Genomic DNA, 11,735 nt, shown 5'->3' on the forward strand with positions numbered 1-11,735 from the left:
CGACTACCAGTGCCAACCCCTTATCCCGCGATGCGTCCGATACACAGATGGTTCCAAGGCGGCCGAGGAGCCTCACCGCATAGCAATCGGGGGTGCGAGGCGAGGGATGGGGCGGGAAGGCCCCAACGGCTAGACGGAAGAGGCTTCAGGGCCGCCTCGGAATGGTCCAAGCATCGGACGCGCTTGGGGCGACTACCAGTGACAACCCCTCATCCCGCGATGCGTCCGATACGAAGATGGTTCCAAGGCGGCCGAGGAGCCTCACCGCATAGCAATCGGGGTGCGAGGTGGGGGATGCGGCGAGATGGCCCCAACGGCTAGACGGAAGAGGCCACAGGGCCGCGTCGGAATAGTCCAAGCATCGGACGCGCTTGGGGCGACTACCAGTGACAACCCCTTATCCCGCGATGCGTCCGATACGAAGATAGTTCCAAGGCGGCCGAGGAGCCTCACCGCATAGCAATCCGGGTGCGAGGTGGGGGATGCGGCGAGATGGCCCCAACGGCTAGACGGAAGAGGCTGCAGGGCCGCCTCGGAATAGTCCAAGCATCGGACGCGCTTGGGGCGACTACCAGTGACAACCCCTTATCCCGCGATGCTTCCGATACGAAGACAGTTCCAAGGCGGCCGAGGAGCCTCACCGCATAGCAATGGGGGTGCGAGGTGAGGGATGCGGCGAGATGGCCCCAACGGCTAGACGGAAGAGGCCACAGGGCCGCCTCGGAATAGTCCAAGCATCGGACGCGCTTGGGGCGACTACCAGTGACAACCCCTTATCCCGCGATGCATCCGATACGAAGATAGTTCCCAGGCGGCCGAGGAGCCTCACCGCATAGCAATCGGGGTGCGAGGCGAGGGATGCGGCGAGATGGCCCCAAAGGGTAGACGGAAGAGGCTGCGGGGCCGCCTCGGAATAGTCCAAGCATCGAACGCGCTTGGGGCGACTACCACTGCCAACCCCTTATCCCGCGATGCGTCCGATACACAGATAGTTCCGAGGCGGCCGAGGAGCTGGGGGATGCGGCGAGATGGCCCCAACGGCTAGACGGAAGAGGCTGCAGGGCCGCCTCGGAATAGTCCAAGCATCGGACGCGCTTGGGGCGACTACCAGTGACAACCCCTTATCCCGCGATGCGTCCGATACACAGATAGTTCCGAGGCGGCCAAGGAGCCTCACCGCATAGCAATCGTGGTGCGAGGTGGGGGATGCAGCGAGATGGCCCCAACGGCTAGACGGAAGAGGCTGCAGGGCCGCCTCGGAATGGTCCAAGCATCGGACGCGCTTGGGGCGACTACCACTGCCAACCCCTTATCCCGCGATGCGTCCGATACACAGATAGTTCCAAGGCGGCCGAGGAGCCTCACCGAATAGCAATCGGGGTGCGAGGCGAGGGATGCGGCGAGAAAGCCCCAACGGCTAGAGGGAAGAGGCTTCAGGTCCGCCTCGGAATGGTCCAAGCATCGGACGCGCTTGGGGCGACTACCAGTGACAACCCCTTATCCCGCGACGCGTCCGATACACAGATAGTTCCAAGGCGGCCGAGGAGCCTCACCGCATAGCAATCGGGGTGCGAGGCGAGGGATGCGGCGAGAAGGACCCAACGGCTAGACGGAAGAGGCTTCAGGGCCGCCTCGGAATGGTCCAAGCATCGGACGCGCTTGGGGCGACTACCAGTGACAACCCCTTATCCCGCGACGCGTCCGATACACAGATAGTTCCAAGGCGGCCGAGGAGCCTCACCGCATAGCAATCGGGGTGCGAGGCGAGGGATGCGGCGAGAAGGACCCAACGGCTAGACGGAAGAGGCTTCAGGTCCGCCTCGGAATGGTCCAAGCATCGGACGCGCTTGGGGCGACTACCAGTGACAACCCCTTATCCCGCGACGCGTCCGATACACAGATAGTTCCAAGGCGGCCGAGGAGCCTCACCGCATAGCAATCGGGGTGCGAGGCGAGGGATGCGGCGAGAAGGACCCAACGGCTAGACGGAAGAGGCTTCAGGGCCGCCTCGGAATGGTCCAAGCATCGGACGCGCTTGGGGCGACTACCAGTGACAACCCCTTATCCCGCGATGCGTCCGATACACAGATAGTTCCAAGGCGGCCGAGGAGCCTCACCGCATAGCAATCGGGGTGCGAGGCGAGGGATGCGGCGAGAAGGACCCAACGGCTAGACGGAAGAGGCTTCAGGGCCGCCTCGGAATGGTCCAAGCATCGGACGCGCTTGGGGCGACTACCAGTGACAACCCCTTATCCCGCGACGCGTCCGATACACAGATAGTTCCAAGGCGGCCGAGGAGCCTCACCGCATAGCAATCGGGGTGCGAGGCGAGGGATGCGGCAAGAAGGACCCAACGGCTAGACGGAAGAGGCTTCAGGGCCGCCTCGGAATGGTCCAAGCATCGGACGCGCTTGGGGCGACTACCAGTGACAACCCCTTATCCCGCGACGCGTCCGATACACAGATAGTTCCAAGGCGGCCGAGGAGCCTCACCGCATAGCAATCGGGGTGCGAGGCGAGGGATGCGGCGAGAAGGACCCAACGGCTAGACGGAAGAGGCTTCAGGTCCGCCTCGGAATGGTCCAAGCATCGGACGCGCTTGGGGCGACTACCAGTGACAACCCCTTATCCCGCGACGCGTCCGATACACAGATAGTTCCAAGGCGGCCGAGGAGCCTCACCGCATAGCAATCGGGGTGCGAGGCGAGGGATGCGGCGAGAAGGACCCAACGGCTAGACGGAAGAGGCTTCAGGGCCGCCTCGGAATGGTCCAAGCATCGGACGCGCTTGGGGCGACTACCAGTGACAACCCCTTATCCCGCGACGCGTCCGATACACAGATAGTTCCAAGGCGGCCGAGGAGCCTCACCGCATAGCAATCGGGGTGCGAGGCGAGGGATGCGGCGAGAAGGACCCAACGGCTAGACGGAAGAGGCTTCAGGGCCGCCTCGGAATGGTCCAAGCATCGGACGCGCTTGGGGCGACTACCAGTGACAACCCCTTATCCCGCGATGCGTCCGATACACAGATAGTTCCAAGGCGGCCGAGGAGCCTCACCGCATAGCAATCGGGGTGCGAGGCGAGGGATGCGGCGAGAAGGACCCAACGGCTAGACGGAAGAGGCTTCAGGGCCGCCTCGGAATGGTCCAAGCATCGGACGCGCTTGGGGCGACTACCAGTGACAACCCCTTATCCCGCGACGCGTCCGATACACAGATAGTTCCAAGGCGGCCGAGGAGCCTCACCGCATAGCAATCGGGGTGCGAGGCGAGGGATGCGGCGAGAAGGACCCAACGGCTAGACGGAAGAGGCTTCAGGGCCGCCTCGGAATGGTCCAAGCATCGGACGCGCTTGGGGCGACTACCAGTGACAACCCCTTATCCCGCGACGCGTCCGATACACAGATAGTTCCAAGGCGGCCGAGGAGCCTCACCGCATAGCAATCGGGGTGCGAGGCGAGGGATGCGGCGAGAAGGACCCAACGGCTAGACGGAAGAGGCTTCAGGGCCGCCTCGGAATGGTCCAAGCATCGGACGCGCTTGGGGCGACTACCAGTGACAACCCCTTATCCCGCGACGCGTCCGATACACAGATAGTTCCAAGGCGGCCGAGGAGCCTCACCGCATAGCAATCGGGGTGCGAGGCGAGGGATGCGGCGAGAAGGACCCAACGGCTAGACGGAAGAGGCTTCAGGGCCGCCTGGGAATGGTCCATGCATCGCACGCGCTTGGGGCGACTACCAGTGACAACCCCTTATCCCGCGACGCGTCCGATACACAGATAGTTCCAAGGCGGCCGAGGAGCCTCACCGCATAGCAATCGGGGTGCGAGGCGAGGGATGCGGCGAGAAGGACCCAACGGCTAGACGGAAGAGGCTTCAGGGCCGCCTCGGAATGGTCCAAGCATCGGACGCGCTTGGGGCGACTACCAGTGACAACCCCTTATCCCGCGACGCGTCCGATACACAGATAGTTCCAAGGCGGCCGAGGAGCCTCACCGCATAGCAATCGGGGTGCGAGTCGAGGGATGCGGCGAGAAGGACCCAACGGCTAGACGGAAGAGGCTTCAGGGCCGCCTCGGAATGGTCCAAGCATCGGACGCGCTTGGGGCGACTACCAGTGACAACCCCTTATCCCGCGATGCGTCTGATACACAGATAGTTCCAAGGCGGCCGAGGAGCCTCACCGCATAGCAATCGGGGTGCGAGGCAAGGGATGCGGCGAGAAGGACCCAACGGCTAGACGGAAGAGGCTTCAGGGCCGCCTCGGAATGGTCCAAGCATCGGACGCGCTTGGGGCGACTACCGTTGCCAACCCCTTATCCCGCGATGCGTCTGATACACAGATAGTTCCGAGGCGGCCGAGGAGCCTCACCGCATAGCAATCGGGTTGCGAGGCAGATTATTGGGAAGGGAACCCCCTGGGATGCGGCTCAAGCAGTGCCCAAAGGGACTGGAATGCGGAATCACATCGAGAGACCCAAATGCTATACGAGGGCTCAAATCGAATTATCGATTTGGCCACGACATGGACGCATCGGAACGACTACCTTTGCCGAACCACTCGCAATTGCATCCATACCGAAACCAATAGACATTTCCGTTAGAGCCCTCGCATAGCATTCGGGAATCTCGCATGCCCCTCTAAATCGACCAATGCTGGCGCTCAACGAAAATCCGAGCGCTACCACCGTTCGAGCGCCAGCATTGGTCGAGTTAGAGGGGCACGGGGGAGAATGCTCCAGTCAACACCTCCCCTATATAAGTTATTTGTCCGATTCTCGCACAACCGTAGTCTGCCTCGTCGAATCAAACAACGGTCCCAGATTCCGACTTCCGTTCCGTAGAGACCCAAAAGCTAGATGGAGGCTCGCAAGAAAGAGAGTCGGCGCATAGCAATCGGGTTTCTCGAACGTTTAGGGACCGAGCTCACTTGCGGATAGGGCAAAATCCGCCAAGCAACCCAAAAGCTAGACGGGGGCTCGAATCGAATCGCCTAGGCGGCCACAACAACGACGTGTTGGATCGACTACCAGTGCCAAACCATTCAGCAAGACTAGTCTGTGTCGAGGCCGGATAGAGATTCTCAGAGAGCGCCCGTACAGCATTTAGGAGACCTGCCGCGTCCCTCACACTCGACAAATGGTGGTGCACGTTTATAAATCCGAGCGATCCCAACCCTTTCAAGCACCAACATCGGTCGAGATAGAGGGGCACGGAGGGGGCTGCGTGAGACAACACAGTCCCCTATATAAGTTATTTGTCCGATTCTCACACATCCGAAGAATGGTCATCAAATCGGACAACAGCCCAAACTTCCGACTTCCGTCCCAGAAAGCCCAAGAGCTATCTAAAACGTTCATGGCCGGAACTCGATCGCGGCTATACCAGTCCGCCAAGCAACCCAAAAGCTAGACTGGAGCTCTAGTCGAATCACCTCTGTGGCCATTGCAAGGACGTGTTGGAGCGACTACCATTGCCGAACCATTCCGCAGGTCGAGTCCATACCAAGGCCGCATAGAGATTCACGATGAGCTCCTGCATAGCAATCAGGAGACTTGCCGTGTCCATCACAATCGATAAATCCTGGTGCAAGATTTTTGCATCCGAGCGCTCCAACCAGTCGAGCACCAGCATCAATCGACATAAACGGGCACGGGGGGAGGATGCTCGAGAACACTACCTCCCCTATATAAGTTATTTGTCCGATTCTCAAGCAGCCGAAGTCTGGTCATCGAATCGGGTCAAAGACCACAACTTCCGACTTTACCCACAATGCAAGTCATCGAATCGAACATCGGCCCCCGAGTCGGACTCCATGCGTATGTCAGGTCATCGGACCCAAATTCCGCCTTCCTGCGCATGGCGGGCCATCAATATCAACTCGGTCATCGGACCCAAACTCCGCCTTTCTGCGCATGGCACGCCTTCAAATCGGTCATCGGACCCAAATTCCGCCTTCCTGTGCATGGCGGGCCATCAACATCAACTCGGTCATCGGACCCAAATTCCGCCTTTCTGCGCATGGCACGCCATCAACTCGGTCATCGGACCCAAATTCCGCCTTCCTGCGCATGGCAGGTCATCGGACACAAATTCAGACCTCGCCAATATGCCTACGTATCGAATCGGTCATCGGACCCAACTTCCGACTTCATCCATACTGTAGGGTCTTTGAGGTTGGCGCGGTGCGCTCAACCCGGGGAGTCGACCCATCGAAGCATACACCTCCCCTATATAAGCTATTTGTCCGATTCCCACACCTGTGTAGTTTGCACCTCTGACCAGGACATCGACCCCAACTTCCGAACTCGACTGCAACGACGGCACCAGCGCCTTGGTGCGCACCTTGCGACGCACAGTCCCAACATTCGCCTTCCTGCACATGGCAGGTCATCGGACCCAAATTCCGACCTCGCGAGTATGCCTACATATCGAATCGGTCATCGGACACAACTTCCGACTTCATCCATACCGTAGGGTCTTTGAGGTTGGCGCGGTGCGCTCAACCCGGGGAGTCGACCCAACGAAGCATACACCTCCCCTATATAAGCTATTTGTCCGATTCCCACACCTGTGTAGTTTGCACCTCCGATCAGGACATCGACCCCAACTTCCGAACTCGCCTGCAACGACCGAACCAGCGCCTTGGTGCGCACCTTGCAACGCACAGTGCCAACATTCGCCTTCCTGCACATGGCAGGTCATCGGACCCAAATTCCGACCTCGCGAGTATGCCTACATATCGAATCGGTCATCGGACCCAACTTCCGACTTCATCCATACCGTAGGGTCTTTGAGGTTGGCGCGGTGCGCTCAACCCGGGGAGTCGACCCAACGAAGCATACACCTCCCCTATATAAGCTATTTGTCCGATTCCCACACCTGTGTAGCTTGCACCTCCGATCAGGACATCGACCCCAACTTCCGAACTCGACTAAAAAGACCGCACCAGCACCTTGGTGTGCACCTTGCAACGCACAGTGCCAACATTCGCCTTCCTGCACATGGCAGGTCATCGGACCCAAATTCCGACCTCATGAGCATACCTACTAATCGAATCGGTCATCGGACCCAACTTCCGACTTCATCCATACCGTAGGGTCTTTGAGGTTGGCGCGGTGCGCTCAACCTGGGGAGTCGACCCATCGAAGCATACACCTCCCCTATATAAGCTATTTGTCCGATTCCGACACCTGTGTAGTTTGCACCTCCGCTCAGGACATCGACCCCAACTTCCGAACTCGCCTGCAACGACCGAACCAGCGCCTTGGTGCGCACCAAAAGTGCGCACTTTTGGAGGGCACTTTTGTGCGCTCCAAAGGTGCGCACTTTTGGAGGGCACTTTTGTGCGCTCCAAAGGTGCGCACTTTTGGAGGGCACTTTTTGGAGGGCACTTTTGTGCGCTCCAAAGGTGCGCACTTTTGGAGGGCACTTTTTGGAGGGCACTTTTCTGCGCTCCAAAGGTGCGCACTTTTGGAGGGCACTTTTTGGAGGGCACTTTTCTGCGCTCCAAAGGTGCGCACTTTTGGAGGGCACTTTTTGGAGGGCACTTTTCTGCGCTCCAAAGGTGCGCACTTTTGGAGGGCACTTTTTGGAGGGCACTTTTCTGCGCTCCAAAGGTGCGCACTTTTGGAGGGCACTTTTGTGCACTCCAAAGGTGCACACTTTTGGAGGGCACTTTTTGGAGGGCACTTTTCTGCACTCCAAAGGTGCGCACTTTTGGAGGGCACTTTTTGGAGGGCACTTTTGTGCGCTCCAAAGGTGCGCACTTTTGGAGGGCACTTTTTGGAGGGCACTTTTGTGCGCTCCAAAGGTGCGCACTTTTGGAGGGCACTTTTGTGCACTCCAAAGGTGCGCACTTTTGGAGGGCACTTTTCCTGCGCTCCAAAGGTGCACACCTAGGTGAGCACCTTCGACCACACCTTGTAGCACACCAAACTCTGACTTTCGACTTCATCCGCAATGCAGGGTCTTTGAGGTTGGCGCAATGCGCACAACCAGGGGAGTCGACCCATCAAACCCAACACCTCCCCTATATAAGCTATTTGTCTGATTCTCATACATGCGTAGCCTGCAGGAGCAATTAGGACATCGACCCCAACTTTCGGCTTCTAAACGAAAACAAGGTCTTTGAGGTTGGTGTAATGCGAACAACTAGGGGAGTCAACCCATCAAACCCAACACCTCCCCTATATAAGCTATTTGTCTGATTCTCATACATGTGTAGTCTACAGGAGCAATTAGGACATCGACCCCAACTTTTGACTTCTTAACGAAAACAAGGTCTTTGAGGTTGACGTAATGCGCACAACCAGGGGAGTCGACCCATCAAACCCAACACCTCCCCTATATAAGCTATTTGTCCGATTCTCATACATGTGTAGCCTACAGGAGCCATTAGGACATTGACCCCAACTTTTGACTTCTTAACGAAAACAAGGTCTTTGAGGTTGGCGTAATGCGCACAACCAAGGGAGTTGACCCATCAAACCCAACACCTCCCCTATATAAGCTATTTGTCTGATTCTCATACATGTGTAGCCTGCAACAACGATTAGGACATCCACCCCAACTTCTGAATTCGTCTGCGTTGACCGCACCAAAGGTGCACGCCTTGGTGCTCACCAAAATCCGACTTCCGACTTCTTCTGCTATGCGGGGTCTTTGAGGTTGGCGCAGTGCGCACAACCAGGGGAGTCAACCCACCGAATGCAACACCTCCCCTATATAAGCTATTTGTCTGATTCTCATACATGCGTAGACTGCAGCAATGATTAGGACATCCACCCCAACTTTTGACTTCTTAAACAAGACAGGGTCTTTGAAGTTGGTGCAGTGCACACAACCAGGGGAGTCGACCCATCAAACGCAACACCTCCCCTATATAAAGCTATTTGTCCGATTCTCATACGTGTAGTCTGCAGCAGCGATTAGGACATCGACCCCAACTTCCGAATTCGTTTGCATTGACCGCACCAAAGGTGCACGCCTTGGTGTGCACCTTGGAGTGCACTTTGGTGCTCACCTCGGTGCACACTTTGGTGTGCACCTCGGTGTGCACCAAAGGTGCGCACCTTGGAGCGCACCAAAGGTGTACACTTTGGAGCGCACCACATAGGGTCTTTGAGAGGTTGGCGCAGTGCGCACACCAAGGTGGGTGTTGAGGTGCGTGCCGAGGTGGGTGGGTGCTAGGGTGCGCTCCATGGTGGGTGCCAGGGTGGGTGCGTGCTAGGGTGGATTCCAAAGAGGGTCATAGGGTGGGTGCCAAGGTGGGTTGGTGATATAGTGGGTTCAAAGGTGGGTACTAGGGTGGGTTCCAAGGTGGGTCACAAGTTGGGTGCCAGGATGCGTGGGTGTTAGGTTGGGTGCCAAGGTGGGCTCCTGCGTGGGTGGGTGCTAGGGTGGGTTTCAAGGTGGACGCGAGGGCGGGTGCCAAGGTGGGTAACAAGTTGGGTGTTAGGATGGGTGAGTGCTAGAGTGGGTGCCAAGGTGGGTGGGTGCTAAGGTGGATGCCAAGGTGGTTCACAGGGTGGGTGGGTTCTAGGGTGAGTTCCAAGGTGGGTCACAGGTTTAGTGCTAGGGTGCGTGTCAAGGCGGGTGTCGAGGTGCCTGGGTGCTAGGGTGTGGATGCCAATGTGGGTCATAGGGTGGGTACTAGGGTGGGCTGCAATGTGGGTGCCAAGGTGGGTAACATGCTCGGTTGGTTCTAAATTGGGTGTCAGGGTGGGTGTGCACCCACCTTGCCCGAGGTGGGTGCCAAGGTGCCAGTGTGGGTGGGTGCTAAGGTGGATGCCAAGGTGGGTGAGAAGGTGGGTGATAGGTTGAGTGGTAGGATGGGTGGGTGCCAAGATGGGTCACAGGGTGGGTGCAAGGGTGGGTAGGTGCTAGGGTTGGTGTCAGGGTGGGTGGGTGCTAGGTTGGGTTCCAAGGTGGGTGCGAGGGTGAGTGTCAAGGTGGGTCACAGGTTAGGTGCTAGGATGGGTGAGTGCTAGGGTGCAAAGGTGCCAGGGTGGGTGCTAGGATGGGTCGATGCTAGGGTGAGTGGCAAGGTGGGTCCACAAGTGTCAAGGTGGGTGCCGAGGTGGGTGCCAACTTGGGTTCCAAGGTGGGTGCCAAGTGGGCGACTGCTATGGTGGATGCCAAGGTGGGTCACGGGGTGGGTGCCAAGTTGCTAGGTTGTGTTCCAAGGTGGGTGCCAACGTGGCTGCTAGGGTGCGTGGGTTAAAGGGTGTGTCACAACGTGGGTGCCAGGATGGGTGCGCACCCACACTGGCCAAGACGGGTGCAAGGTTGGGTTCCAAGCCCGGTCACAGGCTGGGTGCTAGGATGGGTGGGTGCCAAGGTGGGCACCAGGGTGGGTGCACCCACCCTGGCCAAGGTGGGTCACGGGGTGGGTCCTAGGGTGGGTAACAGGGTGGGTACTAAGGTGCGTGCCAAGGTGGGTCATGGGGTGGGTGCCAAGGTGGGCACCAGGGTGGGTGTGCACCAACCCTAGCCAGGGTAGGTCACGGGGTGGTTGTCGGGGTGGGCGTCAAGGAGCCAAGGTGGGTGGCAAGTAGCCAAGTTGCGTGCCAAGGTGGGTGTCGGGGTGGGTGCCAAGGATCCAAGGTGGGTGCCAAGGAACCAAGGTGGGTGTCTGGGTGGGTGCCGAGGTGGGAGCCAGGGTGGGTCCCAAGGTGAGTGCAAAGGTGGGTGCCAGGGTCAAGGTGAGTGCCAATGTGGGTTCCAAGGTGCCAGGGTCAGGGTGAGTGCCAATGTGGGTTCAAAGGTGCTAAGTTGGGTGCGAGGTTGGGTGCGAGGGTGGGTGGGTGCCAAGGTGTGCTAGGTGGAAGCCCGGGTGGGTCGGCATCCCATGGGTGTCGAGTTGGGTGCCTGATGGGTGCTTCTTGTCAAGTTTTAGTCGTCGGGACTCATTTCGAGCCTTAGAGGTCGTTTCTTGTCCGGTTGCCCTGTCTTCGACCTGGGAACCCAATTTTGGTCCTCGGGTCCCATTTTTTTTTGTCTCGCATCCCACTTTTGGCCTGTGGCCTTTTCGGGGTCGATTCTCGTTTTGGGCATCAGAGCATGTTTCTTCTCCTAAAACCCAATATTTGTTTATTAAGTCTCGGAACACATTTTTGTTCTCGTGGACCCATCATGGGTCTTGGAACGCATTTGTGGTCCTTGGGTCCCATTTTGCATCCCGAAACTTGTGTTTTGGTGCTTGATCCCTATTTTGGGTGCCCACCTTGCACCAAGTGCGCACCCGGGGCAAACCGAGCGCCTTGGTGCACCGGGGCAAGATCGAGCGTGCACCCGAGGCGCCCCGAACATGCACCAAGGTGCACTCGGCCCACATGTGAGCGCAGGTCGTTGCGCCCGAGGTGGTGTGTGGGCACCGCGTTGCAGACGGGACACTGCACGCACACGACGCCCCGTCCAGGTGCACGCACGTAGGCCGGGCCGGGTGCACACCCGACGCCCTAGCAAGGTGAGCGCACCCGGGCAGGGCTCACACTTGGCGAACGGGGCGCACTTCGCGAGGGAGGGTGTGCACCTCGACGGGGGTGGGTGGCCGGGGTGGATTCGCACGTGGGTCGCGGTTTGCTAAGTACACACTGCGACAAGCTCATAACGGGTGCGATCATACCAGCGTTAGTGCACCGGATCCCATCAGAACTCCGCAGTTAAGCGCGCTTGGGCCGGAGTAGTACTAGGATGGGTGACCTCCCGGGAAGTCCCGGTGTTGCACCCT

General features: G+C 58.7%; 1 non-coding gene across 1 annotated transcript; it reads left to right on the forward strand.

Moving 5' to 3' along the window:
• Window positions 1-11,616: 11,616 nt before the first annotated feature.
• LOC131869031 (5S ribosomal RNA) lies at window positions 11,617-11,735 on the forward strand. Its single transcript, XR_009367427.1, has one exon. It is a non-coding gene; the product is annotated as a 5S ribosomal RNA (ribosomal RNA).

Source organism: Cryptomeria japonica, unplaced genomic scaffold (assembly GCF_030272615.1).
Source record: "Cryptomeria japonica unplaced genomic scaffold, Sugi_1.0 HiC_scaffold_229, whole genome shotgun sequence".
Taxonomy (NCBI): domain Eukaryota; kingdom Viridiplantae; phylum Streptophyta; class Pinopsida; order Cupressales; family Cupressaceae; genus Cryptomeria; species Cryptomeria japonica.